Source organism: Xenopus tropicalis, chromosome 1, assembly GCF_000004195.4.
Source record: "Xenopus tropicalis strain Nigerian chromosome 1, UCB_Xtro_10.0, whole genome shotgun sequence".
Taxonomy (NCBI): Eukaryota; Metazoa; Chordata; class Amphibia; order Anura; family Pipidae; genus Xenopus; species Xenopus tropicalis.
The window spans coordinates 120,771,026-120,790,261 of record NC_030677.2 but is presented as its reverse complement, the minus strand read 5'-3'; positions in this window follow the sequence as shown (position 1 = coordinate 120,790,261).

Below are 19,236 nucleotides of genomic sequence, written 5' to 3'. Positions count from 1 at the left end.
AAAAAAAATGAGTTTTAGTTACAAGCTTATGATCACAATATTGCTAAGCCACCACACCCACATTAATGCAGAGATGACCAATACTTATCGCAAGATAACAAGCTGCAAGGCAACAACCTATGAAAAGATGCAACCAGTGTTTAATAGGACCACCCTATGGGGTTTTGCTTAATATGGTATGGTGGCTTTGAAACATAATTATCATAAACTTGTAATGGACAACCCTTATATTTGAAAATGTATGCATTTGCTTGGGAAAAACAAAAGTTGTGAAACGGATTTATGTGGGTGAGACAAACATGTTATGGTGCAATTTGTCCTTATAGGTGCATAGTTAGATAACCTAAAAGTTGGGGGTAAATACCAGCCAGAATAACTCACCGTGCTTATTTAAGCAATAGATGGCATGAGAAACATCCATAAACTGTTATTGCCCATTGCTCTTTTTTCAAGAAACAAGTTTTTGCCATATAAACTGTTATTATGAATGTTATTTCCAGGGCCAACATTTAGGCTCACTAGTAAAAGCCATTCTGCCACTTGTTATTGAATGGAAAGTTAATTGCTGTAACTGAATGCAAACTACACTCCATATGTTTAAGCTAAAACTTTCATCTGCTGTTGTTTTGATTTTACTGCCATTTATATTTGTTAAAATTGATTTGTAAAGCTGCTATATTTCAGAAACACATCCAATAAATATTGAAAGCCAAAGATGCAAATAAGAAAGAATGAATTGGTATATTTTTTTTTAAATACTTAGTTTTTTGGGGGTTTTTTTGCTGCTTTACAATTAAAGTCACTTTTCTTTGCTTGTATGGGTGAGCAGTTCATGTTGTTTGTGTGACTGTATCATTCTTCTTTCTGGAAAAAAAACAGCAGTCCTGCTTACGTTATAGCAGTCATTCTCCTATTGTTTTGCTACTATTGTGCTGGGACTGGAGCACAGGGGGTTAAGCCTTAGAGGATCTGTGCCACATCTGCATGAACTAATAACTCTTTTATTGTAATTCAGGATACAGCCTTAGGATCATCATTACCTTTTATCTTAAAGGCACATTTACATCATTGCCTGTGACTTACTTATCTATATGAGTGTAAAAGATGAGTAATCTGCAAAGCTTACATATATTTTGAACTTACAATTGCTGACCATAAATGTCTTAAATATGGGCAGCTGAGGACAGAAAATTTTAAGCTTGTATAAATAGCGAAAAATTATTATACATAATGCTAATTATGTGATGAAAGTGTAAATCAAACTATTACTATAAGCCTATATACATATAACAATTTCATCTTCCTTTGCAATGGCGGAAATCTTGGAATGTGTCTATTATACAGATGGAAATTCTACAGCTTTCTTTTTCAGTAAGTGAACTGGACCTGCATCCCCCTCTCCTAGATAAAACGCTCATGCAAAAACCATATTAGCATCGCCCAATGAGATGTATTCCCTCCTAGGTAATGTATCAGTCTCCTTGTTATTGGTTTAAAATTAGAGGAATTCATTTAGACTTTGCCATGCAAGTTATATTATTCATTCTGGATTTCCACATGTGTGTCAGACTCTTTCATAAATTGTGTAGGATTACTTTAAAAAAAGCAATTACCTCAAGGTGCAGCATTTTAACTTTTCAAAAGCGGAGGGCAATGTTCAAGCCCTTGAAAAAAATACTTGACAAGACAACCCTCATAATTATGTTGCCTTTGACATCTAATTGGACTGAACTTACTAAGGCATTAAAGGAAAGTGCAAGCCATTAAAGGAAGCGGCTGTTCTGCCATTAATTGTGCTGTATTTATGTCACAAAACAGGTCTTCAAAGTAAAGCTTAGCATTCAAAAAGTATAATATCCCATATTTACTGAACAAGGCCAAGTTCAACAGTGCCAATGTATTAGTAACCTTGCATTTTGCACAGGGTCAATGGTAGGTGCACAGTATTGACCTTATTGTATCTCTTAGGGCTGCACCTAGCACCTTGACACGAAAAGCACAATGGTGCAAGATAACTTAGACACAACCTCTTTGTGTATTGCATTTTTACATGCGTCTGTGATACTAAATGAGGCCCAAAATAAGAGCATTCCAAGTACATTTTGCTAGGTCTACCTATTTTTACATGCGTTATGTGTCTGTTGTTTATGTTTATGTCAGGAGAGAGGAAAAATTAACACCAAATGAGGAACATTTGTATACCTTTTACTGACCTACTGTTTGTGGTGCATTCTTTATCTGGAGTAGGCTTCTTTATTGGGTCCAATTTTACTCAATATGTACAGTATGTATGCATGTTACATTTTACACTGTAGAAAAGTGCATGTAGGGAGGGTAAGTATTATAATTAATAAATTAGTATAAATAAACAGAGATTAAGTGCCAAGAAGTAAGAGTCACAGTAGAAAGAAAGTCCCTGCCATGTAAAGCCTACAGTCTAAACGATTTTTAATGATGATCATTAATGACCTGGGGATGCCTATTGTAAGCAGTAAATCAGTGATTCTGTGATTTTATGACATGACATAAAATTACATAAAACTATGACATATGGCATAAAACTATGCCATCCACAATTCCTCATCTGTGCAGCATGATCTGGAAGAACTGACACTCTGGGTGGCTAAAGTGTTAATAAATCTCAAATTATGATTTTGGGTTTCAGAAATATACAATCACTTATACTAAGGGGCTGATTTACTAACCCACGAATCTGACCCGAATTGGAAAAGTTCCGACTTGAAAACGAACATTTTGCGACTTTTTCGTATGTTTTGCGATTTTTTCGGCGTCTTTACGAATTTTTCGTTACCAATACGATTTTTGCGTAAAAACGCGAGTTTTTCGTAGCCTTTACGAAAGTTGCGTAAAATCTTGTGCTTTTTCCGTAGCGTTAAAACTTACGCGAAAAGTTGCGCCTTTTTCGTAGCGTTAAAACTTAAAAGGTGCGAAGTTTCGCGTAAGTTTTAACGCTACGAAAAAAGCGCAACTTTTTGTGCAAGTTTTAACGCTACGAAAAATCGCAAGATTTTACACAACTTTCGTAATGGCTACGAAAAACTTGCGTTTTTACGCAAAAATCGTATTGGTAACGAAAAATTCGTAAAGACGCCGAAAAAATCGCAAAAAATACGAAAAAATCGCAAAATACCGATCTTTACGAAAAAAACGCAATCGGACTCATTTCGACCCGTTCGTGGGTTAGTAAATGTGCCCCTAAGTCAGGATAACCGCTTGTTTGTAGCAAGATATACATACTGAGTGTAATAGCTGGAGCCATACTTGAATCCTGAACAATTTGAAGTGCAATCACCCGAGTGCCAAATAATTATAAGGTGGCCAGTGATCTCAACAGGGTAGCATGATTAATATTGCTTAAAAACACTTTGCATTCCACATTCAGTATGTTGATCCCTGTATACTGCCCAGAGAGTCAAAGTGGTTGCAAAGGCTTCATATAACTATCTCACTGCACCCCTTGCATTTCTAATGTAATTGAAAAAAAACTTGATTACAGATGAAAGGATTCACCAAAGTTCCAATTCACAATAATCCTTTAAGCATACAGCCTGATGTTGCTGGACTACAGCTACCTGCACACTTAAACCACTTATAAAAACCACAATAAAATGTTGGTGCCTGCAGAAATTTGTTGTGGGGGGTCACCAGCTGTATTTTTTTTATTTATTATCTAATTTCGTTACTGTTCCCCTCTGCCCATAACCTTATCCGACAGTTCCGCTTGTTATCCCTCCCTTATCGTATCTCTTGTAATTAGCATATGACAGCTGGGAGATTAGGTAGAGTTCTATGCTATCTCAGGTTACTTTGTCTGTGGCCTAAAGGTATGTAGGGTTCTCCTGTATGCATAGGAAAGTGTGTATGCATCGTATCTGGCAGTCATTGCATCACTCCATTTAATACTCACAGATGGGATCGGAGGCATCTTGACAGAAAACAACAAACTACAGTATTAGAATTTTCTGAAAGCAGATATGTATTATAAAAATAAGAATTGTTTTTATTTTTGCCACAATTTTCAAAAGGAGGGCACTGTCACAAAAAGAAATCCTGACATCTGACATCTTAAAACGACAATTGCCTAACCTGCAACTGCACCATATGTCAATGCCACTGAAGTCAACAGGAAGTGATTCTGTACTTTTTGTCGCCTGCCAGCGAAGTTACTAAGCACTAGGTAACTTTGTGCTGTTGCCCTAAATACCTCATCATTGATGTTATTTAACCTGTCATAAATCTACTCTAATCTTTTTTGTAATGTTTGAGGCAACTGTACTGCTGCAGTTTTCTCAGGGGAGAAGCATGGATGACAAAATGGCCTTCCCCAACTGCAGTCTGATACTATTCCAATGCATTACTCAATGATGCTGTCAGACAGATGCTCCTAATAATAGAATACAACTTTATCCAGATAATACAAGGTCCCATACATTCCAGATAAAAGATTCTCACACCTGTACTAACTTTTTACTTTGGGTGCTTGTCAATATATATCAGCGTCAAATAGCACAATGCAGCACAAAAATACAACACAAAAGTTTCTAGGGCCTTCTCATAGACACGAACCACAAAGGTTACTCACAGATAAATTTCATTTCACAGAAAACAACTTCTCTTTCTCAATCAGCTAGCCTACTCAGCCAGATTCCAAATCATCTTTACAAAAATAGGCCTTTTCTCTGATACAGCATTCTTCCCTCCACACACAAAGAGACCAGAAACTCTCCACTTAGACAGACCTCTACCGAGGGCAACAAAACGTATCTAAATCTATTTAGGTCTCTATAAAAAATATCACATGAAACAGTTCATATGTAAAACCCTGCCATTGGTATTGAAGTAGTATATTGCCAACATCATAAAACAGCAAATATGTAAGTTTTGAAGCTGATCATGATAGTCATAGCTGTGCTGGATGATCATGTCCTCCAGGCTTCTCATAGCATTGTTTTGTACAGCCTTGGCCAGATTATCTGTCTCTTTACATGAGAGCAATTTATTCCCAGGGTTTTTAGGGACAATGCAGTATAGAAGAAAGGGAAAAATACCTTTATTATGTTTCTATTATAGTTGGACTAAGCTATATATAGGACAGGACAGACACCTGTTTCATTTGGCTGCTGGCTTCTCGATCTGCATATATCTCTGAATAGGGGAGCACAAAAGAGGAGCTGAAAAACAAAAGCCTGGCTAACAAAGGCACTGCTGAAAAAGAGATGATTATGTACTACAGTTCCATACAAAATATTGCATTAACCTATCCATTTCCACCTTGCTCCAAGGGCTATTGAGGTAATGATACATTTTAAAGTAGGTTGTTCTTCCAGGGTTAAATAAATGAAAAGCCCAGTAGGTATAGTCACTTCCTTTAAAACAAGAACTCTGGGCTTACAATTAACTTTTATTTGTTTGGCAGAGCAGTGGATCCAAGCACAACTTTTGTATTGAGTGAACAATGGCTAAAGTAGATATAAGTAGATATTTATTCACGTACACAAGTGGCATGTTTTTACAAGCAAATAGGGGCATCACAGGGTATCTTGGAATACAGAAAGGATTACTGTATGTACATGTTGATTTTATAGTATATAATATAAAATGGTTGTCAGTACATATAATACTTATAATAAGTTAGCATTTTTTAAAAATGAAAACATATGAGGTTTCAGAAAGCGTCAAACTATGTGCTCCAAAAGGTTACGTATATAGACTGGGTCTCATATCAGTCTCTTATAACAGACCCTTTTATACAGATGAAGTATGAACCAACATGTAAAGTGAGAAAGTATATTAGAGTATGTCAACCTAGAAAAGACATGACTAAAATGGTATGCTCCAAGCAGCTGCGACAAAATATGTTTATAAATATTTTAGTATTTTTCCAGAGCTGGAAAAATTCACGGTGTTAGAATCAATGCCTCTATTACTTTTCTACAGTTTCTCAATCTTGGCAATAAATGGTAGATAAACATATGAAGATAATTAGGGTATATATTACTTTTAATCCAGGTTTGATACAAACCTTATCTAAAAATGATATGTACTGATATTACAGTACAATAAAATAAAAACTTTGATGTGCTGCTCCTAGTGGAAAGTATACAGCATATATGCCTGAGACACTACATAGGCTTTTCTGGTGCTTAGGCTGTAAAAGATACTTGTGTATTATTTTGTAGCTATATAGTGAAATCGATCATGACACCAGAAATTTAAAACCACTGAAAATGTTCTCCATTATCTGCTGGACAACACTTGTTATGCAATACCTTTTCTGTCAGTTATGATGAGATGAAGCAGACAGAAACACAAAACTGGAAATATAATAAAGGCTGTTGGAAATCTGCTTGCTTTCGATGCTTGTTTGTTAAAGATGAATGGATGGAAAGGCATTGCTCAACCAACTGACAAAAGCATATTAAAAAAGAGAAAAAGCTTTTGAGAATGCCTACAGAAGTGTTTGTGTTATTTTCTGGGTTAAAATAATGCGGATATGCAGCAAATAGAAGCACATCAAGCAACTAAATTATAGGACTTCCTTAAGTGTTCTTGCATTGCCATGTTCAAAATCATCGGTTTTCAGTGACAGATTGCCGAGGGTACTTGGAACAATCCAAGTCATTCCTAGAATCTGGATTCCAGCCAAAATGCAGTTTATTGGTCTAGAATTATATATCTTCATTATCTTGTGTTCTATAGACTTTTTGTATACCTCAGTTACATATAAAACAACTCTCTGCTTGTAAAACACCACCATATTTACCCCATCCATGGTTTTCTTTTTTTCATCCCCATCCATGGTTTTCTTTCCCCTAACTGCCTTAATGTGTTTCTCCATAGCCTCAGACACAATCAAGATGATCTCTCATGATGTAGAATCAATATGGGATGCATTATAAACTTCATATGGTTGGCAACCAATCACTCAATAAAGAGGGCCCCAGGCTCTGGACAGCACAGTCCTCATATATGTAGAGAGTGCTGATGAGGATATTAGGACTCGCCATTATATTTATACATTGGTGAATTAGGTAGTAAGAGTAGCTGATCAGTTGTATCAATCTGTATATCAGATGAAAATGACAGATAGTGCCATATATGCACATGGAATAGCACATGGCTATATATAAAATCAGTTTATTTGTTACATGGCGCCACAGGGTTAAATGAAAAAAAGCTACAGTTGGTAGTTTGCTGGATCACAGTTAAAGGAGAACTATGGCCTAACTAAAGAAGTAGGGCAGAATGTTGTATATTATGTTTTGGGCTTCTGCACCAGCCCAAGGCAACCATAGCCCTTTAGCAGGGAAGATCTGCGCCTCTGAAGATGCCCCAGTAGCTCCCCATCTGATTCAATGCACATGCTCTGTGCTGCTGTCAGTTACTGAGCTTAGGAACCAACTCAAAATATATTGCATAAATAGAATATAAATGTAACAGTAAAAGTCTGATTAGTAATTTGTTCGTATTCACATTATATGACAGATCTGAAACCAGGGCAATTGCATTAGAACTGAATAATGTATTACAGACAAACCTCATTTTCTGCTTGATAATCTGCATCAATCCCTAAAGGGTTTAGTTCTCCTTTAAGAAGTTTTATTCCCCAGGTGTGTTAAGGTCCAAACGGGAGAAGGCTAGAAGGGAGACAAGAAAGGTCAAGTGGTTCTCAGAGGTGAGTATAAAAGGCAGCGGAGTGGCAGCGGAACTTATCTGTTTCTTTAAAGGAACAGAACTAGAAGGAATTCCAAAAAAAATTGTAGCAGCTGGAGAAAAAAAATATTGGAGATCTGTTATGTTAACAAAGGTTAGTATAATACTGATACATAAAATCTAATTTTATGCATAACACTGACTAAGAACACAGAACAACATGTTAAGCAGCATGTGAAGTAAGCTAGCAGGCAAGTTAGGTTTAAGGCTACTGAGGTTAGAATTGGTATTGTGATGAGATACAGGTATGGGACCTGTTATCCAGAATGCTTGGGACCTGGGGTTTTCCAGATAAGGGATCTTTCCGTTATTTGGATCTCCATAACATAAGTCTGCTAAAAATAATTTAAATATTGAATAAACCCAATAGGCTTGTTTTGCCTCCAATAAGGATTAATTATATCATAGTTGGGATCAAGTACAAGGTACTGTTTTTTTATTACAGGGAAAAAGGAAATCATTTTTAAAAATTAGAATTATTTGCTTATAATGGAGTCTATGGGAGATGGCCTTTCCATAATTCGGAACTTTCTGGATAACGGGATTACAGATAAGGCATCCCATACCTGTATTGTATTATCGTTAGAGCCGATATAAAGTTGCTGCCTTTGTCCACCCATCTCTGGTTGTGTCTGTGCATATAATAAGTTATCTTTATATTATATTATACATTTAATCTTGAATTAAGAGTTTCTTGGCCCAGTAAATGAAGTAGTATATTAAATCAATGGGGATTTTGAAGGCCCTATAATTATAAGGGGCAACACATCTTTACTGCCTGTGTAATGAAAATTAAATTTATTTCCAAATTACACTGTTTACATAGAAAATAATTTACTCTTCCATTTCAAATGTTATTCTTAAACCAACAAATGTATTTCTTTTATTTGTAATATTGGTGTGTAGGTAGCCATCTAAGTGCATTGTGCCTGAGTCTGAGCTTTCAGAAGGAACCAGCACTACACATTAGACCTGCTTTCAGGTGACCTATTGATTCTCCTACTCACTCTCATGTAACTGGAGAAGTCTCAAGCTGGACTTGGATTTCTTACTATTGAGTGCTATTGTGATATCTACAGGGAGCTGCTATCTTTCTACCTTCCCATTGTTCTGCTGATCTGCTGCTGGGGGGGAAAGGATGGGGGGTGATATCAACTAGCAGCTCAGCAGTAAGGCTGATGCCACACCAGGCGTAGGGCTGATTTTTTCGGCAAGCGGAAAAACGCTTGCCGAAAATTCGGCCCTACGCCTGCTACTTGTGCCTGCACCCGAATGAATGGAATACGCTCGGGTGCAGGCACATGTAGCCGATATACGCAAGAAAACGCGAGACTTTGCATTCTCACGCGTTTTCGTGCGTATATCGGCTACTTGTGCCTTCACCCGAGCGTATTCCATTCATTCGGGTGCAGGCACAAGTAGCAGGCGTAGGGCTGAATTTTCGGCAAGCGTTTTTCCGCCTGGTGTGGCATCAGCCTAAAGTGTGACTGAAGTTTATCAGAGCACAGGTCACATGACTGTGGCACCACGAAGAATATGGCTAGCCCCATGTGAAATTTGAAAATGAAATATAAAAAAATCTGTGCTGGATTCTGCTGGAGAAGCTCTATCAACTGATGCATTTTGAAAAAAAAAATTCCCATTCCAGTATTACTTTAATTAGAAGAAAAGCACAACTTATAAATAAAGTGTATGTTTATTTTAAAGAGATGTCTGACAATACATACCTGACTAATAGGGGTAATGTAATTATAGAAGAACTATTTGCTACATTTCTAGTCACCTATAGTAACCAGTCAACATTTAATGGTCACTGGTTGAAAAGTAAATATATGACTGGTTACAAGGCACAGGCAAAGTCTGTGCCTTTTATTACATTACCTCATTTGGGAGCTCTAGGTGTTTTGTCCGATTTCAAATCTATATGGGTTTGAAAGAGGTTTAAAACAAAATATTTTTTTTATAACCTTGTCATAATTTTGCATAGCTAACAAATGAAGCCAGGACTCCTGGGGGAACACAAATCAGCTGCGATGAAGAGTGATTTGGATTATTAAAAGAAAAACAGCTAATTCTGCCAACTTTTACATTAGTCATGTATTTTGCTTATGTGTTTTAGATCCAGAAAATAAGGTAAAACTAACACAAGATATTCAGGTTTAATTTGAAAACGAGTTCTAAACTCAATGCAAAATGATACGGTACAATAACAACATGCATTGTATGTTTTATATATATATATATATATATATATATATATGTGTGTGTGTGTGTATGTATATATATCCTAAGTTTAAACTCAGCTACATATTAGACAGTTTAGAATAAAACCAGCACGTGGCTCAGAGGGATTAAACTAGTAACTATGCAACTTGCTTTATCCTATGTGCCTTAGACTGTAAGCTTCATAAAATTTATCGAGTAAAAAGTAGTGTTATATAAAACTGATAGCTCTCTATAAGAATAATAGCCTTTACTTGTAGTTATTACTGTTTTGTAGCAAGGCTGTCAAATACTGTTGAGCGTTATTGTTCAGCAAACTGAGACAAAGATCGCTCAGAAATCCATAGCTTATAGAGTTTCTCTTCAATGACAGTGATTTTAACCAAAATCAGCTAAAAAAGTGTCACATAACTCCCCAAAATGATCCTGTTTTTATACACATTACATATATGTGTCTGATTTGTGCCTTAGCTTCTGCACCTAAATCGATAAGCTTTTTTTCCCGATTTAATAGAAAGAGGTTCTCATCTTAGTCAATTAACTTATTTTTATGACATTCTTGTACATGCATCAATTTTACTCTTTAATAATAACATGGCTAAGATGGCATTTTACACTTTAACATTAATTAGAAAGAAAAAGTCCTACAAAGAATTATGAAATGCTTTGATGGTATCAGTTAGTTTGTCTTTAATCCCCATATTGTCCTTAAAGTGGCGTATTGTCCCAAATTAATTTAAGAAGAAAGGGTGTGTGTAACAGAACAAGAAGTGGCTTGTATAATCATTTAGTAGAGATATGTCTGCCAGTGAAGAAAATAACATTTCATTGAATATATGCACTTTATTATTCTAGATATTAACGTTAGAAAGCCAAGGTATATAGCAATCTGCAATTCTTTTCCAATTTCCCAATATCTGTATATTTGTTTTGTTTTTTGTTTTTTTTTTCACCAGAAATGTTTTATAACATTTCCACAATGTAATCATACTGACTACCCTGCTTTGTGAGTAGGCAAGTAATGATTTGCATTCATTGATAGTATTTGATGCATTTCAAATGAGCAAAGACCAAATAGAATTTGGAATAGAATATTTAGTTTCAAATGTTCTTTGTTCTTTCACAGCCTGTCACAGTGTCTTTCTTGATACCTGTAGGCTGTTTATCTACTATTTTTGAGAGGAAAATAAACCTTTTTCTCTCTCTAACCTAAAAAGGGAATTTTCAAAGTACAAAGCTCTTTTCAACTATGCCGGTTTGCATACATTAAATCGGCGGTTTAACATATTTTTCTTTTGTCTCTCAATCTACTATTCAACGATATGAAGGAAATTGCAAAGCCCCTTTGATTCACAAGTCACAAAATTAACAGGTGAAATGCTGAAAATTTTTGCCCTCCAAATTTGCCTTGGGTATCAGCAGATCTGATAAACACACATACAAAACAAAATTGGAGGTGGGCTCCATATTTCATTAAAATACAGTAGTAGGTGCTCACTGCAGGAGTCGTGAGAAACATACAAAAAATATGCATACAGAAGTATGCAAATGTTTCAAGACCCCAAACAGCGCCAGATTTGTGGGCAGGCCACAAAGGCCTGTGGGCCAAGCCACCCACTTGCCACGTCTGAAGTGGGGACTGGGCAAGAGAGTTCTATCGATGGGGAGAGAAGAGGTGTATGCGAGCACCCAGTCAAATGATCAGTGGGGAGAGGGTGTGTGCAAGCGCACGGAGGGGGGAATATGTGAGGGGCCTAGGGACGAGTGGGGTGGCAGGGGCTGCGAAGGGCCTAGGGGGGGCCCTATCTCCCCAAAATATGAAGGGAGTCAGGGTCGGGGGCACTGAAAAGCAGTAGAATTTCAAGAGATTCTGTGCCCAAAAACTAAATTTTTTTTACTAATTGCAATATTGTTACAGCAGTATGTATGTATGTATAACTTTATTTATAAAGCGCGACAAGGGTACGCAGCGCTGTACAGTCTTATGCAGAAAATGTAAAGATTCAGACAGATGCTACTTTAAAGGAAAAGTAACACCAAAAAATAAAAGAGCTTTAAAGTAATAAAAATATAATGCACTGTTGCCCTGCACTAGTAAAATTGGTGTGTTTGCTACAGTAACCCTACTATAATTTATATAATAAGCTGCTGTGTAGCCATGGGGGCAGCCATTTAAGCTGGAAAAAAGGAGAAAAGGCACAGGTTACATAAACACACAACTTTTACCAGTGCAGGGCAGCAGCACATTATATTTTAGTTAGTTTTATACACTTTCCTTTTTTGGTGTTACTGTTCCTTTAATAGCAATTACATTTAATACATTTTAAATCATTAAAAATGTTTAATTGATGTACAAGGTATATTGGAAAGTCGCTTAGAATTACATTTTCTTTGGAAATACAAAAAAAAATGTTTTTTGGGTGGAGGGCACACAAGAAAAGGATGACATCACCATCATCAATAGAATGAGATGCTGCCTAGGAGAGAGTATGGGATAGAGGCATGTTGATGTCTAAATTGTTAATGGGGCTTTATAAATCTACGTTCAGCATAAGGAAAAGAAATAAGGCTTGCCATATGATGTCTGAAACATTTCTCCCTTTCTCCAGTTTCATATGTGTAAGTGGGAAAACACATGAGTCATGTAAGGCTAATGGCACACAGGTGTAAATACATGCAGAGCAGTTCCATGAAATGACTGTATATTCTCCATAGTGAGTTAAGGGGTAAAAAAAAAAAAAGAAGCCATTTACACCAGAAATATTTCTCTCCAAATAGTAGATCAGCTTATTGAAAATAAATCACCCTAAGCACAAATTTGTTATATTCTTTTCATCAATACAAATAAATAGTTTACATGATGATGAAAGGGGTCTTTAAGCTTGTATTTTTTATGTCTCAACACTGCACTGGAGACTGATGTTTGTTTTTAGATACTGGTCTGAGTGAATGTCTTGCATAAGAGTTCTAAATAGCATTGTAATATAACATGCAGATATGTTTCAAAAAGAGGTCATCATAATTTGACTGAATTATGTAAAATATGTAATAGCAAAGTACCTGAAGAACAAGTTTTAGCAAGCCTTAGCAGGAGCTTGATAAACAAGTTTGGTGCATTCAGAACAATACTTAACAAATCCAATTATACATAAGGCATCTAGGATGAATTCAAGAAATGTTTATTTCTCTGCATTGCTGAATAAGCTTTAGCAGATACAAAGCCTTCAAAGGTGCAGTGTACTGTGGCCAGAATCACTGAACAATACCAATTCTTCAGGATGTAAAATTTTCAAAGGCTATTTTTTTAATAGTAATAAAAATTGTTATTCTTGGGTTTGTTTACTGTCTAACAGACTGTCTTTTAGAATTAAATGCATCCCTACCAATGTGCATTGTGCATCAGTACCATCAATACAGCATCTTACATTAAACTGCTCTACAATGAAATTCTGAGAGCAAAGCTAGACTAGATCCTTTTGTAGATGAATCCATATTGCAGCCGCTACTACTGCATGGGGGTTGGGGGGGGGAACTATTGCAAACATTTTACACAAGCAAAGGAAAGGCATAGGGCAAGCCAAAAGAGTAGTAATATTAATAATCAGGCTAAATCACTTGGGGGTGCCAAAATGTTAGGCACCCCTTTAATCGCTTATGTTTTACCCTGGGCTGGTGCCCCTGTTAGGAGAAAACCGCACCAGTCCGGGGTACCTGTAGCGAGCGATTCCTTCTTATTTGTTCCTTCTGTCAGAAAAATCCCTGGGTGGGCGTATGCGCAGTAGAGTGAAAGCCGAACATGCGCAAGCGCATGAACAAGGAAGAGGAGATGCTCGCAGCGATTAAAGTCACTTGGGGGTGACTTAACATTTTGCACCCCCAAGTGACTTAGCCTTTCCTTCTCCTTTAAGTATTCATTCTGAACATAAGAATGGTAAATGACAAGGCACTAGTGCAAGCGATTCAAAATCTGGCACTCCATGCAGAGAGCAGCACCAGGAGAAGCAGCGCGCCACTGTCTTTACCGCCTGGGCCCGGGGGAAGCCTATGCGCTTACTCCACCCCACACTCAATTCTAGGCACAAACTGCAGCTGTTCTGAAATGACATTGTGAATGCCCTCTCGAGTTTTTCTTTAATATTTCTTCCCTACAGTTTGAACACAGGTCTTACACAATGCAGTACTGAAATTCTCTATAATACTGTGACACAGTTCTGTACTGTTGCAGTTACCTCACCTACATTTTGTAAGATTTTTGTCTTTATTGACCAAGATTGACAAGATTTTGCCTATTTTTCCAACTTCACCTTTTCTTTGAATTAACTATTGGATAACTTTATTGGCACACCTCTATAACTCTATTGTCAACCCTATTTATGAAAATAAAACTGAAATATCGTACGTGTGCAAATCCTTTTATGAAGGAGGATAAGAAATTGCTTTTGAACAAAATGAGAAAATAAATCTTGAGTAAATTACTACCCATCAATAATTATGTCACAGCCACTGAAATAATGGCATTTCAGCAATGTTTTACATCTTTGACTAAATTTCCAAAACTATATTTACATTGACTTTGGCATCCCTCCAGTTTAACTTCACACTTTTAAAAACTTAATTTCACCTTTTTGGAAACTAGTGATGTGCAATGAATAAGTCCCTGCACCAGTGGAGCTTACAATCTAAGGTCCTTATAGCATAAACATGCATTTTGGTCAGTTTTACCAGTTAACCTACTTGTATGTTTTTGAAGTGTGGGAGGATATTGGAGCACCCTGAAGAAACCAACACAAGCACAGGGTGCTACGCTCTCCTTGCTAGTGCCCTTAGCTTATAAATGCACTTATATTTTATGTTTGGTTCATTCTGCAGTAATGCTTCCTGCAGTGTAAGGAGAAAGGGGGAACCAGAATGAAAAAACAGTGGTTCTCTAGTTTATTTTTATGACGTAACAATTTTAATTATTAGTTTGAATACAAAAACATTTATCTTGGGATGTGGTTATTCCTAAATTAGTCTTCCTTGGAATCCTCTCAGCAGAACACACAGCAGATCACTAATTAAGCTCTGTGCAAGTTGACAAGAAATTGTCAGCCAGCATGTTTTTACATTTGATGGAATGTGCCTAAAACTCTTTTTATATTTGATCTATATTTAGGAGTTTAGACTTGTATTTCACAGCAGACAAGCCAATGTAACCCTTTATAGGCTAAAAAAAGATAAGTACTCCACACTTTCATTATAATACATATAGAATCAGGAAAGTTTAAAAGTCAATACATAGTCAATGCAATTTATTTTATTACAGATAATTATTGTATTATAAATATGCACTATTTCTTTGCATGGTATGCAAATAAACAACTGATACGAAACCTCCGCTTTCTTTTAGTTCTTATCAGTACAGGTATGGGTCCCCTTATACGGAAACCCGCTATCCAGAAAGTTCCGAATTACGGAAAGGCCATCTCCCATAGACTCCATTATAAGCAAATAATTCTAATTTTTAAAAATGATTTCCTTTTTCTTTGTAATAATAAAACAGTACATTGCACTTGATCACTGGGCAGCAAACTGGAAAATGAGGTTCAATGTTGATAAGTGCAAAGTTATGCACTTTGGTAGAAATAATATAAACGCAAACTATCTACTGAATGGTAGTGTGTTGGGGGTTTCCTTAATGGAGAAGGATCTAGGGGTTTTTGTTGATAACAAGTTGTCTAATGCCAGGCAGTGTCATTCTGTGGCTACTAAAGCAAATAAAGTGCTGTCTTGTATAAAAAAGGGCATTGACTCAAGGGATGAGAACATAATTTTGCCTCTTTATAGGTCCCTGGTAAGTCCTCACCTTGCAGTTTTGGGTTCCAGTCCTTAAGAAGGATATTAATGAGCTGGAGAAAGTGCAAAGACGTGCAACTAAACTGGTTAAGGGGATGGAAGATTTAAGCTATGAGGTGAGACTGTCGAGGTTGGGGTTGTTTTCTCTGGAAAAGAGGCGCTTGCGAGGGGACATGATTACTCTGTACAAGAACATTAGAGGGGATTATAGGCAGTTGGGGGATGTTCTTTTTTCCCATAAAAACAATCAACGCACCAGAGGTCACCCCTTTAGATTAGAGGAAAGGAGCTTCCATTTGAAGCAGCGTAGGTGGTTTTTCACGGTGAGGGCAGTGAGGTTATGGAATGCCCTTCCTAGTGATGTGGTAATGGCAGATTCTGTTAATGCCTTTAAGAGGGGCCTGGATGAGTTCTTGATCAATCAGAATATCCAAGGCTATTGTGATACTAATATCTACAGTTAGTACTAGTGGTTGTATTTATAGTTTATGTATGTGAGTGTATAGATTGGTAGGTGTGGGTTAGGTGTGCTGGGTTTACTTGGATGGGTTGAACTTGATGGACACTGGTCTTTTTTCAACCCTATGTAACTATGTAACAACTAAGATATAATTAATCCTTATTGGTTGCAAAACAATCCTATTGGGTTTATTCAATATTTAAATTATTTTTAGCAGGCTTACGTTATGGAGATCCAAATTACAGAAAGGTATTCTGGATAACAGGTCCTATACCTGTATTGATTTTCCTGCACATTTCTTGATTTACCTGCTTCATTTTTAGTGGGGAAGTATATTTAAATCTTGTCTGTCCCTTCTCACAGTAACACCCAGCGCAGTCATATATGAAGCAGCTAGGTAAAGGTGGGGGGGGCCATTCTGTGCCACACTGTACAGACATTTTGCCACTCTCTTTTCTTTCTCCGCTTTTGGCTAGCCTCTTCTTGGCCCAATCCCTTTCAGACGGCTCTGTGTTTTCCCCTCCTGTGTTTTGTTTTTCTTCACTTTACCCTGTATTATCTCTTTTGTTACTTTGATTTGTCTACCATATTTTTCAAACTCACCCTTTCAAAACATCTGGCCAACATGCAGCTATAATGGATATTCATCACACCGAATGAAAGTACTTGGCATCTTTGGCAAGGTTTTACACCAAACATTTCAATTCATGCCAGAAATGCAGATGCAAGATAAACTTAAAACATGTTCGAACCATGTCTACATGAAAGATGACTAAAATATCACAACTGAGATACCATTAAATCACTATTACTCTTACATGGAATGAAAACCCTCTATAAAACTTTTCTCATTGCACTCAACGTCTCTTCAATGTGGGCAGCCCAAATTTAATTAAAGATGCTAGAGAATTGTACAATTATGTCACTCATCTCATTTTTATCTAACATAGGGAGATTATTGTAAAAGATTGGCTTACTGATAGTGAGCTGTAATCAAAAATCTGCAGGCTAGACATAGTGCTGTGTTTGGTGCTAGAAAAAATGTGTTTAATGCCTGCAGCGCAAATACATGAACAAGGAACAGGGAGACATCTCCACAGAGAGCAGGCAGGAGTTTAATTGTAGGATCATCTTGCATTAAACATGTGATGGGAAAAAAGTTTTTTTCCCAACAGTGTTGCTTTAAAGGGGTCTTTTTGCACCCCAAGTCTCTCCAAAGTAGTCATCCCGAATTTAATTATGTACTGTAAGTGCATCTCACTGTAAGTTTAAATACAAATTTCATTAAGCAGTTTTTTCATTTCCAATATGTCAATGTTATCAAACTTCAGAAGGGGGATTATAGTCCTTTTTATACAGAAGAGAGAGTTGAGCACTTACAAGATTGAAGTGTTCTGAAATCAGTTGGGCTGCTGGCCTTGTAGGACCTCTGCCTGCTCTATTTACACTTGCCTGACTATTTCTTATTAGTTTCATATACCAGTTTGTTGGGCAACCCCAGTAACTCTAATTGCTGACATTGGAAAGGTGCATGGTGTGCAGAGTTCATAGCCACTATTTTATTTCTTTCCTGGAGGACCTTCTTTGGTCCCTATAAGGGCAGAAGGGGATAGTGTAGATTCATTATCACCTTGTTTGTTTGTCCTCCTTACTTTTTGTATATTAAGTAATAGTTGAGTTAGGATGCTTGCATTCTTCATGTGCATATTCCCTTCCTTTGACTCTCCTTTTTGGAGCTGAGGGCTTGCTTCTTAATGGATATAGTGATTAGTGTGTTTGTGAAGATTCTCATTCATCCAGGTCATGGTATATCTGTAGTAATAAGTCAAATCAACTGGAGTTGCTGTGTTTATTTTCACTTACACTTTCACTACAGATATAGTGATTAGAGTAGCTGGGGGTGCAAGAATTAAACCCAGCAAATGGCATTTGGGGTGATTTAAATTATAGCTCTCCTAAAAGGAGAATTCTTGACCCTGTCCCTATACATTGGTACAGGCAGTGGTCCTCTAGGAAGTTATTCTTGCACTAAAGGCTGTGAATATGACAAATTTCCTTCTTGTAAATATATATATATATTCCTATTTGTAAAAAAAACGAAATAAAAATTTGAAATTAAAATGTCAAAAAAGCTGAGGTAAATAATATTAGTAGGAGAATGGTACCCAAATGAGCAAGTGAATAAATGTATATGTAGCCCAAAATTCTTATTAATCTTCCTATTTTGCACCTGGTCATGTGTGCGGTTTCTGTTTTTCTCTAAACTATAATGAGGGAAGTTGAGGGGGACAATGATTCCAAAATGACCAACAGAGAAAATCCAAAATGTTCCAAATGTTACTGGTATATTGACGGATTAAAAACATGGAATTGCGTGTTTTGCTTTTTAGAAAGAACTGTATAAACTCATTTCATTTTAATGTATCAGATTTGCATTACAGCTAGCAGGCAGAAGAGAACAACTTTAAAGTCAGAGCAAAAATGGCTTTTATACACACTGTTCCACTGTTACAACTTTTGTTATATATTCCATGTGTACATTGCACTTCAAATGAAATTCTGGAAGAAATGTTCTTGTACGCGTTTTTAGACATTATTCAGTACTGTATAATTCTGCATTGCATTCATATATTTGGCTGGTTTTAGAATTTTAATTTCATGGAATCACGTGCAGTATTAATATTTACTCATGCACGACAGACAATTGTTAAGTAAAGAAAGTCTGTTTGGCATTTTCTCCGCCATTATTCCTCAAAAGGAAATTACAGCTAAAATGCAAGATGTTTTTTGCTATATGAATAAGTGTGTTGCATTCAATCTATATCACAATGGATGGTAAAAGGGATATAAATTCTCCATCAAACTGTCACACTAGTTCTCTAAAGAAAAACAACATTTGTAATGACAAACGCAAAAGAATCCACCAATGATAATAATGGCCGTCTTATTGTTATCACATTTAAACGGGTTGTTGACCTTTGAGT